Source organism: Megalopta genalis, unplaced genomic scaffold (assembly GCF_051020955.1).
Source record: "Megalopta genalis isolate 19385.01 unplaced genomic scaffold, iyMegGena1_principal scaffold0020, whole genome shotgun sequence".
In the NCBI taxonomy this organism is placed as follows: domain Eukaryota; kingdom Metazoa; phylum Arthropoda; class Insecta; order Hymenoptera; family Halictidae; genus Megalopta; species Megalopta genalis.
In genome coordinates, this window is record NW_027476090.1 from 2,407,645 (window position 1) to 2,420,352 (window position 12,708).

General features: G+C 34.8%; 1 protein-coding gene across 4 annotated transcripts in view; it reads left to right on the top strand.

Moving 5' to 3' along the window:
- LOC117227332 (uncharacterized) overlaps positions 1-12,708 on the top strand; it is a 410,549-nt gene that overhangs the window by 248,739 nt on the left and 149,102 nt on the right. The window lies entirely within an intron of this gene.

The window sequence follows — 12,708 nt, forward strand, 5'->3', positions numbered from 1 at the left end:
TATATATATATATATATATATATATATATATATACAATATACACAGATTCCTCAGAGCTTGGAAACAAAAAAATACAATTTGAGAAGAGGATTATTCGATTATTCGAGCCTCGCGACTCGTTTTTATAGTTACCGATTGTCAACAACCCCCCAAAAAAACGAGCCGGAAGACTCGACAATCGTATCTCCTCTTCCAAAATCGTCCATTTTTGTGCACAATCCGAGCGTCAATTAGAGATAATTTACCGTACTTCGCCGTTCTGGGGCGAAGAGAATGGAAAGCGAAAGCGTCTGAATCACAGCCGGTCGACCTGCATCATCGTATCTAGGCATCGGAGACTCTGTCAGAAGACAAGCGTGTCCGAAACGATTCGGAGCTTTCGACCGGAGCTGCGGGGATTAAAATAGCGGTCTCCCGTTTAATTCTCACGCATCCGGAGAAAGAAGGCAATGGCGACGACGTAAAGGGGCTTAATGTCCGCCTCGAACGGTTAGATTGGTGAACGGATAGAAAAAGAATGAGAATATTTCCTGCCTTAATCGTCGCGTAAAGTCCGTTCGATAGCCGTGCGCGATCGTTAGATCCGAGATAATTTCCGGCGTTACGAGCTCTCGCCGGGCCTACGACAGTCCGGCGGCTGGATCTTTTCTGTTACGGGACTTTCCGAGCGAGCAGCGTCAGTGATAAATTCCCGGGACACCAAAACTTGGCCGGCAGCGAGGGCGCTCCTCGTAATCTTTGACATTCTGAAAAGCTGGCCACGTGGCCGCGCGCGCCCCGCCGCTGGAGAACGTCTTCCGAAGTTTCTCGACTTCGAGTCACGAGCCACGGGCTCGAACCGGGCCGGAAGTTTTCTCGCGGCTGGATCATCATACACTCCGAAGACAAGACGCACGCCGAAGATGCCGCGAAGAACGAAAGGTTACGAACGGTCACGGCCAAGCGTTCGCCGCAGCTCAACGAGAGCTTTCTGTCGACGGAGTCACGGACCTCTGCGGAGCGTGCGCCAAACTAATGCTTGCCGTGGCCGCTCTCTAAACTCTGACTTCTCGCGATACTTAACTTTTACTCTTATCGCCTTTCCCCTAAGTCCTCGGGGCTAACTCGCTGTGCACTGCTATTAGAGAAACATGCGAGCAACGAGACGATCGACGATTTTCTACGCTCGCGGTTAACTGGTCCTGGTTCCTGTTGTTGAGAGAACGACGCTGAAACGGACAGCAGAAGTTTCAGTAAGATGCGAAAATAGATGGGTAATTTATTCGTATAAATCATTATATCGAAGTAATAATATAATATATATTAATATATATAATAATATATAATATATAATATATAATATAATATAATAATAAAGCATAATACAGTAATGTCTCTCTAATTGACGCTCCGACTGTCCACAAAAACGGACTATTTGGAAAGAGGCGATACGATTATTCGAGCCTTGCAGCACGTTTTTATAGTTGTTGACAATTTGTAACTATAAAAACGAACCGCAACGCTCGAATAATCGAATAATCCTCTTCCCAAATTGTCCTTTTTCGTTTCCAAGCTGAGCAGCAATTGGGGTGGATTTACTACAATTGCATGTGAAACAGGTTTTTCATAGTACAGTAATTATTCCCTAATTGACGCTCAGATTGTGCACAAAAATGCACAATTTGAGAAGAGCAGATACGATCATTCAACGTTGCGACTTGTTTTTATAGTTGTTGACAATAGGTAACTATAAAAACGAGTCGCAAGGCTCGAATAATCGTATATCCTCTTCCCAAATTGTCCATTTTTATGTAAAAGCTGAGCGTCAATTAGAGAGAATTTTAACTGGTCGGTTCCTGTTGAGAGAATGACGCTAAAACGGACAGCAAAAGTTTCAATAAGATGCAAAAATAGATGGGTAATTTATTCGTAAATCATTATATCGAAGTAATAATATAATATATATTAATATATATAATAATATATAATATATAATATAATATAATAATAAAGCATAATACAGTAATGTCTCTCTAATTGACGCTCCGACTGTCCACAAAAACGGACTATTTGGAAAGAGGAGATACGATTATTCGAGCCTTCCAGCTCGCTTTTATAGTTGTTGACAATTTGTAACTATAAAAACGAGTCGCAAGGCTCGAATAATCGTATCTCCTCTTCCGAAATTGTCCATTTTTATATAAAAGCTGAGCGTCAATTAAAGGAAATTTACTGTATTAATTGCCGAGAGATGTCTTCGTTGCTCCTCGCGTCGTCATTGCTACGCCATCTTTACGCAACAGTCTTCTTTCGCCCATTTTATCGTATGTTTACACTTATGCGATCTAGAAGATGTGCACAGATTAAATATTTTTCGTATCGCCGTGAAAAATACGCACTTGTTTCAACGTACAATACTCTGTTCGATCACAATAAAACGTTGAACATTCGTTTCGAGAGTGAAACATTTTTCACAATCTTGAGATTGCGTTTTGCAACGTTCCATAATAAAAGCAAGTTAGACAAGGATCCAGAAAAAATGTTCGTGCAACTTTCATTAATATTTATTATACAGTTGCAAACATGCAATAAACTGTATTCGAAGAAAGAATAGTGATAAACAGACTGCGGATCTTTATGCAAAAGAAAAATTTTCTTTACCAGTTGCAGTAAACTAGAGAGCTTTATTCGAGCTAAACTTTATTCGATCATTCGATTAAGTTGACAATAATACATAAACAGTGTTAAACTTTTTTTTAATATTTCTGATGTTTTAAATTTCACCTAGCAATGTTTACAATAAATGCATAAAATCTGCAGTCTAACGATAAAACTTCTCAGATATGAAATACATTAATCGAACAATTACTTTTCTTATTTGTCTTGTGCCTGCTTACGCAATTATACAAATTTCACTATCCGAAATCGAACTATAATTTATCGGTCCAAAAAAATATAATGAATTAACCGCACGAAATAAAACTGTCATCAGTGTTCATCAAACTTCCTAATTGAGTACGCGAACAAGTTTTTGATTTTTCGATATGAAATCGTGGGCTAAATTTTATTTGTTTTATATTATTTTATTATTATTATATATATATAATATAATATAATATAATATATAATAATATATATATAATAATATAAAATGATATATAATAATAAATATATAATAATATAAAATAATATATAATAATATAATATAATATATATAATATATAGTAATAATATATAATAATATATATATAATATATAGTAATAATATATAATAATATATATATAATAATATAAAATAATATATAATAATATAATATAATATTATATATTATTTTATATTATTATATATTTATATTATATTATATTATATATATATAATAATAATAAAATAATATAAAACAAATAAAATTTAGCCCACGATTATATATATATATATATATATTATTATATATTATTATTATATATTATACATATTATATTATATTATTATATATTATTTTTAATTCAAAATCAAAAGTCTTTTAAATTTAGTTTTCTTTTGCTATACAAAATATATAGGACGCGAATTCTAGTCCGCGATTCGAGGGTTAATTGTTTCTTGTCGAAATTCCATTTGACACATCCGATACGGAAATGAATGCACGACCGATCGAAGGGGAAGGTTTATTGGCAGCGCGTCAAGTTGGCAACAAGCGATTAAATAACCGTCGACGGATTTACGCCTCGCCATGGGATCGGTGGAACGAGAGTTGCCGCATTTAGTACTTAATCTGTTATCGCCGGGACGGGAATTCGGAGACCCTCCGAGTGCACTTATTTTTATCGTCGACGTCCTAAATCGTGAACGGCCGTTTTTATTTTCGGCGGCGAGACAGTTCCATTGACGTGCTCGGCGCCCCATTTCTTCTGGAGTTCGAGGGTGAACACCGGCGTGTGCTCCCCTTATGGAGTGATTACGCGCGCCTCAAAATGGAGTTGAAGCACTTGGATCACATTGGCGAGCATTCGAGCACGGAAATGGCGCGAAAAAAAGGACTTTCGAGCGAGACGCGCGAACCCTTTCTACGATTTTTCGGAATCTCTTCTCACGACTTTGTTCCGTTTGAAAACTGTTTCCAATTAAAGTCTTCTAACGAATCGGTTCGAAGTGTGGATTTTTTTGGTATGATTCGTGTTGAACGCACTTAGCTTCGAAATTTATGTGATTAATAATGAACAAAATTAAACTACATCCTGATTTTTCCTTGTCCAACACTGTGGGGTTATATGTCCTTTAAGGATCGAAGAATAATAATGGAAATAGTCATTATTAATAAATTGTTTAATAGAGCAGTATCAGAGTCGTTCATAGACCAACAAATTGTTCCTGCAATTCAATAACCTTTTTCAAAGTACATACTATTCGAAGAAACAGATTATGGAGGATGAGAAGAAGGAAAATGATGAAACCGTGAAAAAAAACTTTTATTACACTATTATATTATTATACTATACTAATTACGCTATTATACTATTGTACTAATACTATTTAAATTGTATAAAAGTGATCAACTGCAGGATTCAATAATCCGCAATCTAATCATTATTAGATTAGATTTATTCACAATGGAAATAACATATTAACGAAAATTAATTGTATTATTGGACTACGGATCTTTATGAAAAATAAAAATGATATGCATCGATTGCTAGAAACAAGAACTGCGTGGACATGTATTCCTGGCTTGGATAATTTTAATAGTTATAAATAATCTAATTAAATTATAAAATTGCTCTAATAACTTCACACTGTGTTTCGTGTTTCATCCGTCCATATTTGAGCCGTTTATTTTGAAAGTGGCATAAGTCACTTTGTTTTTAAGTCGATATATTTAAGGGTTTGCGTTTTAACATGTTTCAAAATATGGATGCTAACTTTCGAGAAGATTTACTTGTATTTGTTATCTCAGGATACTGATATTTTTCTCAGTATAAATAATTTCGTATAAACATTACAAAATCACCACTTTTCATTACGGTAAAGTGACTTGAGCCACTTTCAAAATAAATAGTTTAGAAAAATGACTGACATATATTCATTTTGTCCGACGTATTTTACCGAAGTGATGTTTTGAAAGGACAGTGATTTACTAAAATTGTTGAATAAATTACATATATAATAATAATTTATACCATAAACATATTTAATATAAAGGTTTGATTCAAGTATTTTTTATTTTAATATTCATAAAATACAAAAATAATTAGTACATTTTGAAACATAAGTATAAGTAATTTATATGAAAATACATCGGTTCAATTTAATTTTCGTCATCGATAGGAGTGATTAAGTCCTCGGAAATCGTGTTTTGTTTCAAATTTTTCAAATAACTGTAGTATATTGGGTGTATATAATTAAGCAAGTCCATCATGTCTTTGTATTTTGCTGAAGAAACAGGACGAGATCCAGCGTATAACGGATCCATTTCTATTTGTGAATAACTCCTAGGTCTTCCTCTTTTTGGTGACAAATCCAAAGTTAGAAATTCATCTTTTTCATCTAAAGTTAGTTTATAAAACATTTTATAGCCATCTGCTGGCGGGTCTGGAGGTAGCCGCCACATCACTATAATATAATTTACAAAACTGCACTATTCTTTCGCACTTATAAAAATAAGTCCAGCGATCAGAACTTTTTTAAAAATACTGAAAATTATTCAAAACAATACTTCACACACACTTATCACACGTTTCTATTTCTTTTACACTAAGCCCCGCAATTAATTTCCCGAGTACAGCGACTTACGCCACTTTCAAAATAAACGTGTTTGTTATACCGTTAATTAGCAAAACTTCTCTCGAACAAATCTCAATAGTTCTCAACTTATTGATTGGAAATTCTTTTCAAATGAAAAGATACCGTTCAATTGTAATTAGTAATCGAGTTATCATTAACTCGATTTCTTTGAAAAAGTGACTTATGCCACTTTCAAAATAAACGGTTCATTTATTCCGATGGCAACGCGAGACAAATGCAATGTTAGTAAATTCTCCCTAATTGACGCTCAGCTTGGAAACATAAATGGACAATTTGGGGAGAGGAGATACGATTATTCGATTATTGCGGCTTGATTTTATAGTTGTTGATGATCGGTAATTATAAAAATGAGCCACAAGGTTCGAATAATCGCATCTCCTCTTTCCAAATTGACTATATTTGTGTACAATTTCCCGAGTACAGCGACTTACGCCACTTTCAAAATAAACATGTTTGTTATACCGTTAATTAGCAAAACTTCTCTCGTACAAATCTCAATAGTTCTCAACTTATTGATTGCAAATTTGTTTTAAATGGAAAGATACCGTTCAATTGTAATTAGTGTTACCACTAACTCGATTTTTTTGAAAAAGTGACTTACGCCACTTTCAAAGTAAACGGCTCATTTATCGTAAACGCATAAAATCCGCAGTGGAATTATTATTCTACGTTTACCGCTGGGAATTCTGCAGCTGCAATAAATCTCTTCCTTCGCAAGACTTTTACAAAGAAATTCATGAAAATGAGAAAACTCGCATAAATATCCGCAGTCTAGCCCTCGAGAAAAGGTTTAAGTTACTTCCGGTAGCCGAAGTATCAAATTGCTCTACAAGACCTTAAAAATTCACGAGGAGAGTTCCTGGTTATCAGACACGGCCCTTCCATTCTCGCAATCGCTTCCGTGTGGGCGTGCAGTACCAGCAGGTAAACAAAGTCCGAGAGATCGTACATGCATACATACATACATACATACATACATAGAGAGAGGTTCGCAAGAAGCAGAGAATGCTGGCCGTGACGCAGGAACTCGAGACGCTCAAGGTTCGCATTAGAACTATTCGTGCTTAGATCGCGAAAGTTGCGAGCCGAATGCAATCCGCAGATGTCGAGCAGCTGCCACGGCAAATTGCCTTCGTGTCTTGCATTTAATCTGCTATTGGTAGCTTCTCTAGCCGGGACGACGAACGGGCACAGCTGGCAGGACTTTCGAATTCGACAATACCGACGACCGCCGCGCGCCCCGGGGTATTCCCTAGCCGAGGTTAAAAATGGTCGAACGAGTTTCCGGTTTCACGGCTACCGACCGCTTTTATCCTGCCTTTGACCCACAATATGCGAACTGTTTTATTAGTAACTCGATAGGAATCGATTTACCGATTCTCCTACCCCCCGAATTTCTTACTCGAAAGTCCGCTCGATCATCCAATCGAGAAGTTCCAGATTGTGCTAATGGCAATTGAAATGAAAACCCTTTGCACCCGAAATTATTTTCATTTCGAGGACATTTGATCGAAACGCAGAGATTTGTATGCTTGTTCGCATACTTTCTGTGACACGTGTTCAACGCGAAAATTATTACGCGACACGCTTATATTTATTTCAACGTATAATTAACCATTTGCATTCGATCGGCGACACTAAAATTGCTATAGCATTCTTTAAAAGAATTTATACATTATTGAAGTTTTGCATTCAATAAATTGTTAAGAAATAGAGATATTCTGTATACAAACAGGTTAAATTTCCAACCTCTATCAAATAAAAACAGCCATACCGAATGGAAATATTGTAATTTGAAACAAATGCTTTCATTTTCGAGTTGTAATAGCCTCGACTGCAAAGGGTTAACGCTAGGTTTACGGAGTACTAAAAACAGCTGTTTCATATTAGTTTATAAAAGTAACAATAAGACATTTATTCTGATTGTTATCGAGCGTTATTGTAACACGCTTGCCTTGTATAATAATATACTAATATTATTACTATTATACTATTATATTTTACTTATACTTACTATATTATTATTATATACTATTATACTATAATAATAATGACCAGCCCTTTTGACAGTAAATTCCATAAATCTAGCGTTAAATGTTGAATTTGCACGATTCTTTATTTTATTGGCACGAAATCGAACACTCTCATTCATTCTTAGTGTACGAATTCATTAAATACAATTAATAATATAGTACATACATTTTATTTTCATGTATGTTTAAAATTACATTTGTTCGACATAAAGAGTTCGTTAAAAATAATACTATACTGTAATTAATTAACTATTATTATTAATTATAATTAATATAATAATATATATAACAATATATATTATTATTATTATTATTATATTATAATTAATATAATAATATATAACTATTATTATTATTATATTATAATTAATATAATAATATATAACTATTATTATTATTATATTATAATTAATATAATAATATATATAACTATTATTATTATTAATTAATTAACTAACTATAATTAATTATCTATAATTAATATAACTAATAATTTAAATATAAGTATTTATATAAGCTCGACATGTTTCTATTTCTTTGCACCACGGACATTTAATCCATACAGTAAATTGCAACGCAATGTTTCCCTGCGCGTTGCTTCTATGGATAAAATTGAATTTCCATCGGTTCACTCAATAAGTTTGCAAATCGGAAAGCAATTCAGCAAGAACGGTAGGAAATATTCGTCGAAAAGTTCGATTTCGAGTGGAGCTCGTTACAGTGGAGGATACGTCGTGCGCCTTTCCTGGGTTGCTCAGGCGATCGAGTTCGTTTCGCCAGAAGGTCGAGTAACTTCGTTTAATCGGCGGCACCCTCGTCGCGATTTTATCGAAGGATATTTTACCGAGGGGAGTCAGGTTAACGACGGACACCGGAAAACTCGGACTCCATAATTCCCAGGATTTCGTAGAGATCGTGATTTTGCCGTAGATTTTTTTACGGTCGCGGGAATTCGAAGCAATTATTTGTGACCCTCTCTTCCGCTATTACGACCGATCTGATGCTCCAAAATGGATACTCGACTTTCACTGTTCGATTAACGCACGGAGATTCGTGAAGAAATTTCAACGAACAATTTTACTTGGAAATAGGAACGAGAAAATATTTTCATGTGTTTTCCATTTCGTTTCAATTGCTCTTGTACTACTTATTGTGTATAAATACGTTTGTGTCTCCTTATATTACTACTCAGTTATGTTACCCGTCTATCATGAATAAATAAATAAATAAATAAATAAGTAAATAAATAAATGAATAAATAAATATTTTCATATTTTAGGAAGAAGTTACGTTGTACATATTTAACTCTTTGTTCTGCAGTTTCTGTTTCTACTGTTTGACCATTAATGCTGTAACTACCAAGCCCTAAATGCAACAAATATATATTGTTTTATAACAGTGAAAATATTTCATCTATTGAAACTTCGTACGATTTGTATCATATTAAATCTGTTGATTTCTTTAATAAACACCACGAAAAAATTTCTCATAGAAACATTATTATTTCATTAACTGTAAAATAAATTTGATAGTTCTTGCGTTAATTTCTCTTGAAGAACTGATATACTTATATAAAAAATAAATACACACATTAATACGAGGAAAGTTATGCCTCGTTTGTCAGAAGAAATTAATATAACATTCGAATTTACGAGATCGCGTTTAAAAGTTTCACCGCCATTAGGCTTTACAAGCCAGGGGATCGATAAACTATTGGGTTGGCAACTAAGTAATTGCCGATTTGTTCAATGAAATAAACAATTTTGACGTATTGCGACAATACTGTTTTCTTTTAATCGATAAACGAATCTTTTAACATCGAAAATTATAAACAGTCTCTAATTTTGCATATTTCGATTAACTTACAATTTCGATGCGATTAAATAGAATTCCTCGATTCTATTCAATTTTTACAATCGTTAGGTCAACAGTATAAACAGTATAAACAGATTTTAAATTCGTTTCATGTAACATTTCAGTTAACTTACTATTTCGATGCAATCAAATAAAATGCCTAGGTCTTATACAATTTTTATGATCGTTAGATTAACAGTCAAAGTGTTTGAAAAAATCCACCCACATGATTGATAATTACCAAAGAGAGAGGTTGTGTGTGTGTGTGTGTGTGTGTGTGTGTGTGTGTGTGTGTGTGTGAGCCTTTCGAAATATTGATTTCTGCTATTTTGGGATTCATTACAACGTGCGTGAAATAAAACTAATGGAAAATAACGATATATAATAATTAAAAATGGAAGAAGTGAACGTTCACGGATAATAACAAATAACAATAATAATAATAATAATTTTATAATATAACATTTACGGATATCATAAAAATGGGAGTGAGAGACATCTATAAACTGAAATCGGCAATTACTTAGTTGCCAACCCAATAGATCGAAAGGCTTGAGTTTCTTGGAAGGAACGAGTTCAGTTTTTTCCAGAAAAGAATTGCAGTTCTTTCAAAGTTCTTCTTTCAGCTTGACTCTAATTCTTTACATTAACTCCTTTGTTTAAAAAATAAAATCAAGTTGTTCTGTGTTAGAGTCGATGAACGTCAACGAGAATCACTGCAAATACTGTGATATTATAATTTGTAGAATTTATAAAAATTGTTGGAGTAAGCAGAGCTGGGTAATATTTGTAGAGAAAATATTTGAAATAGTATTTTAGATAGATTCTTCACAATTGAAATAAAATAGTACTTCGAGTAGGACATAAAATTTCAGTAAATAAAATATCTTATTTCGATAATCCACAGCTAAAGCATGAAATAAATATTTTATTTTGATAATGTAAAACGTAAAATAAAATAGTTTATTTTGATATCTATAAAGTCAAATCATGAAAATAAATATTTTATTTTGATAATCTAAAACATAAAATAGAAGATTATTTACGATTGACCAATTCTGCTCGCTTTTCCTTGACCGCTGCATTCAATTTGTCCAGTTGCTAACATTCACGGATAATAAAAAATAACATAATAATAATAATAATTTTATAATATAACATTTACGGATATCATAAAAATGGGAGCGAGAGACATCTACAACTGAAATCGACAATTACTTAGTTGCCAACCCAATATTATAAATATTGTAAATACAGAGAGTTCGAATTTTGATGAGGTTTTGTAGAAAGCACACGAGCGCGGTATAATATATGGGCGGAACTGGAGGGTTGAAGAAGGGAAAGCAGGAACGAAGATAGGGAGAAGAAGATAGCGGCGAGAAATCGTGAGACATCGTGTTCTTCGGTGCATTTATTTTCAGATTCCTCGGGGCGCAGCTGTATAATGCGGGACGACGTTGCGTTAGGTCCGCGCTGCCATTGTCCGGCGGATTGCCTCGTAAAATCTAATACCTTGTATTCGGATTAGACGGGTTTAGAGACTCGTAACAAAAGCAACGGGCCCGGGGGCGCGGCAGAAATCATTCCATTCGAGCCCGAGTCAAAGGAAAACTAAAGCGAGACGGTGTCTGATTACGAGTTTCTTTATTAACATCCTTATGCCCGAAACAAACATGATTACTCTTTGCCCCCTTCCGCGAACGTGACCAGTTCTTGTTCCCCTTTTTTCGCGACGATTTCGTTTTTATTCGGCAAATTCTGTTCGGTATTTCGTCGATCGTAAACGGAAGTCGTTATCAGACTGCGTTAATAAAAATTATGCGCGTTTATTACAATATACAGGAACTACGTACGAGCCGTTTATTTTGAAAGTGGCGTAAGTCATTTTGTTTTTAAGTCGATATTATTGGATTATTTTCTCTCTTTTGAATACTCAGAAGTTTTTCCTTCTAGCATATAAGTTACAAAAACGAATCGACGCCGAGAGTCTCGCCAGAGTACCATTAGATAAACAATGATTTCATATGTATATAGAACAGAGTGCTCTTTGTCACTAGGTGACGTTTTTGGTTTCGTCTTTGTGAACAGTCTTCAGTCTCCTGGAGCAATCAGGAGAGTAAAGACGGTCCTTCCTCGTACATCAAATTAATAAACTAAAAGGGATAAGTTTAATTCACTGCGTTTTACTTTTATTTATCTACCCATTTCCAATAGATATATTCAAGGATTTGCGTTTTAACACGTTTAAAAATATGGATGCTGACTTTCGAGAAGATTTACTCTTGTATTTGTTATCTCAGGATACTGATATTTTTCTCAGTATAAATAATTTCGTATAAACATTAAAAAATCACCACTTTTCATTACGGTAAAGTGACTTGAGCCACTTTCAAAATAAACATGTTTGTTATACCGTTAATTAGCAAAACTTCTCTCGAACAAATCTCAATAGTTCTCAACTTATTGATTGCAAATTTTTTAAAAATGAACAGATACCGTTCAATTGTAATTAGTGTTACCATTGACTCGATGTTTTTGAAAAAGTGCCTTATGTGACTTATGCCACTTTCAAAATAAACGGCTCAACTATTTCACTTGAACAGGAATCCACTGGCCAAAAGATCGCATGGTACGTTGGCATTGGAAGTGGCCCGAGCGTCCGGCCGTATAATTTCGTAAAGGGTGACCTTCGAAGGGGTTGAAATCCGGAGGCTCTATTAAATTAGCCCTTATCATGCTGCGAAACTTCGCAGGCCGCTGAGTCAAGGTTCTAATCGAGCAACGCGCCGGGGCATTGCATCGCGCGGATCTGCTCCCGGCAACAGCCCCGAAACGCATTTTAAATTAGCGATTAATCTCGATTGCGGGAACGCGGGAACGATAACGGCGATTATCTAGTCGGGCCAGCGTGTTTCAGCGGTGCGAATTTATTTTCGGCCCGGCAGACACACGCGTGTCGGAAGTGGCGCGCGCGCGCGCGCACACACACACACACGGAAAAACAAAACCGCGTGCTGCTGGTTAGTGCGAACGCGGTTGAGGCG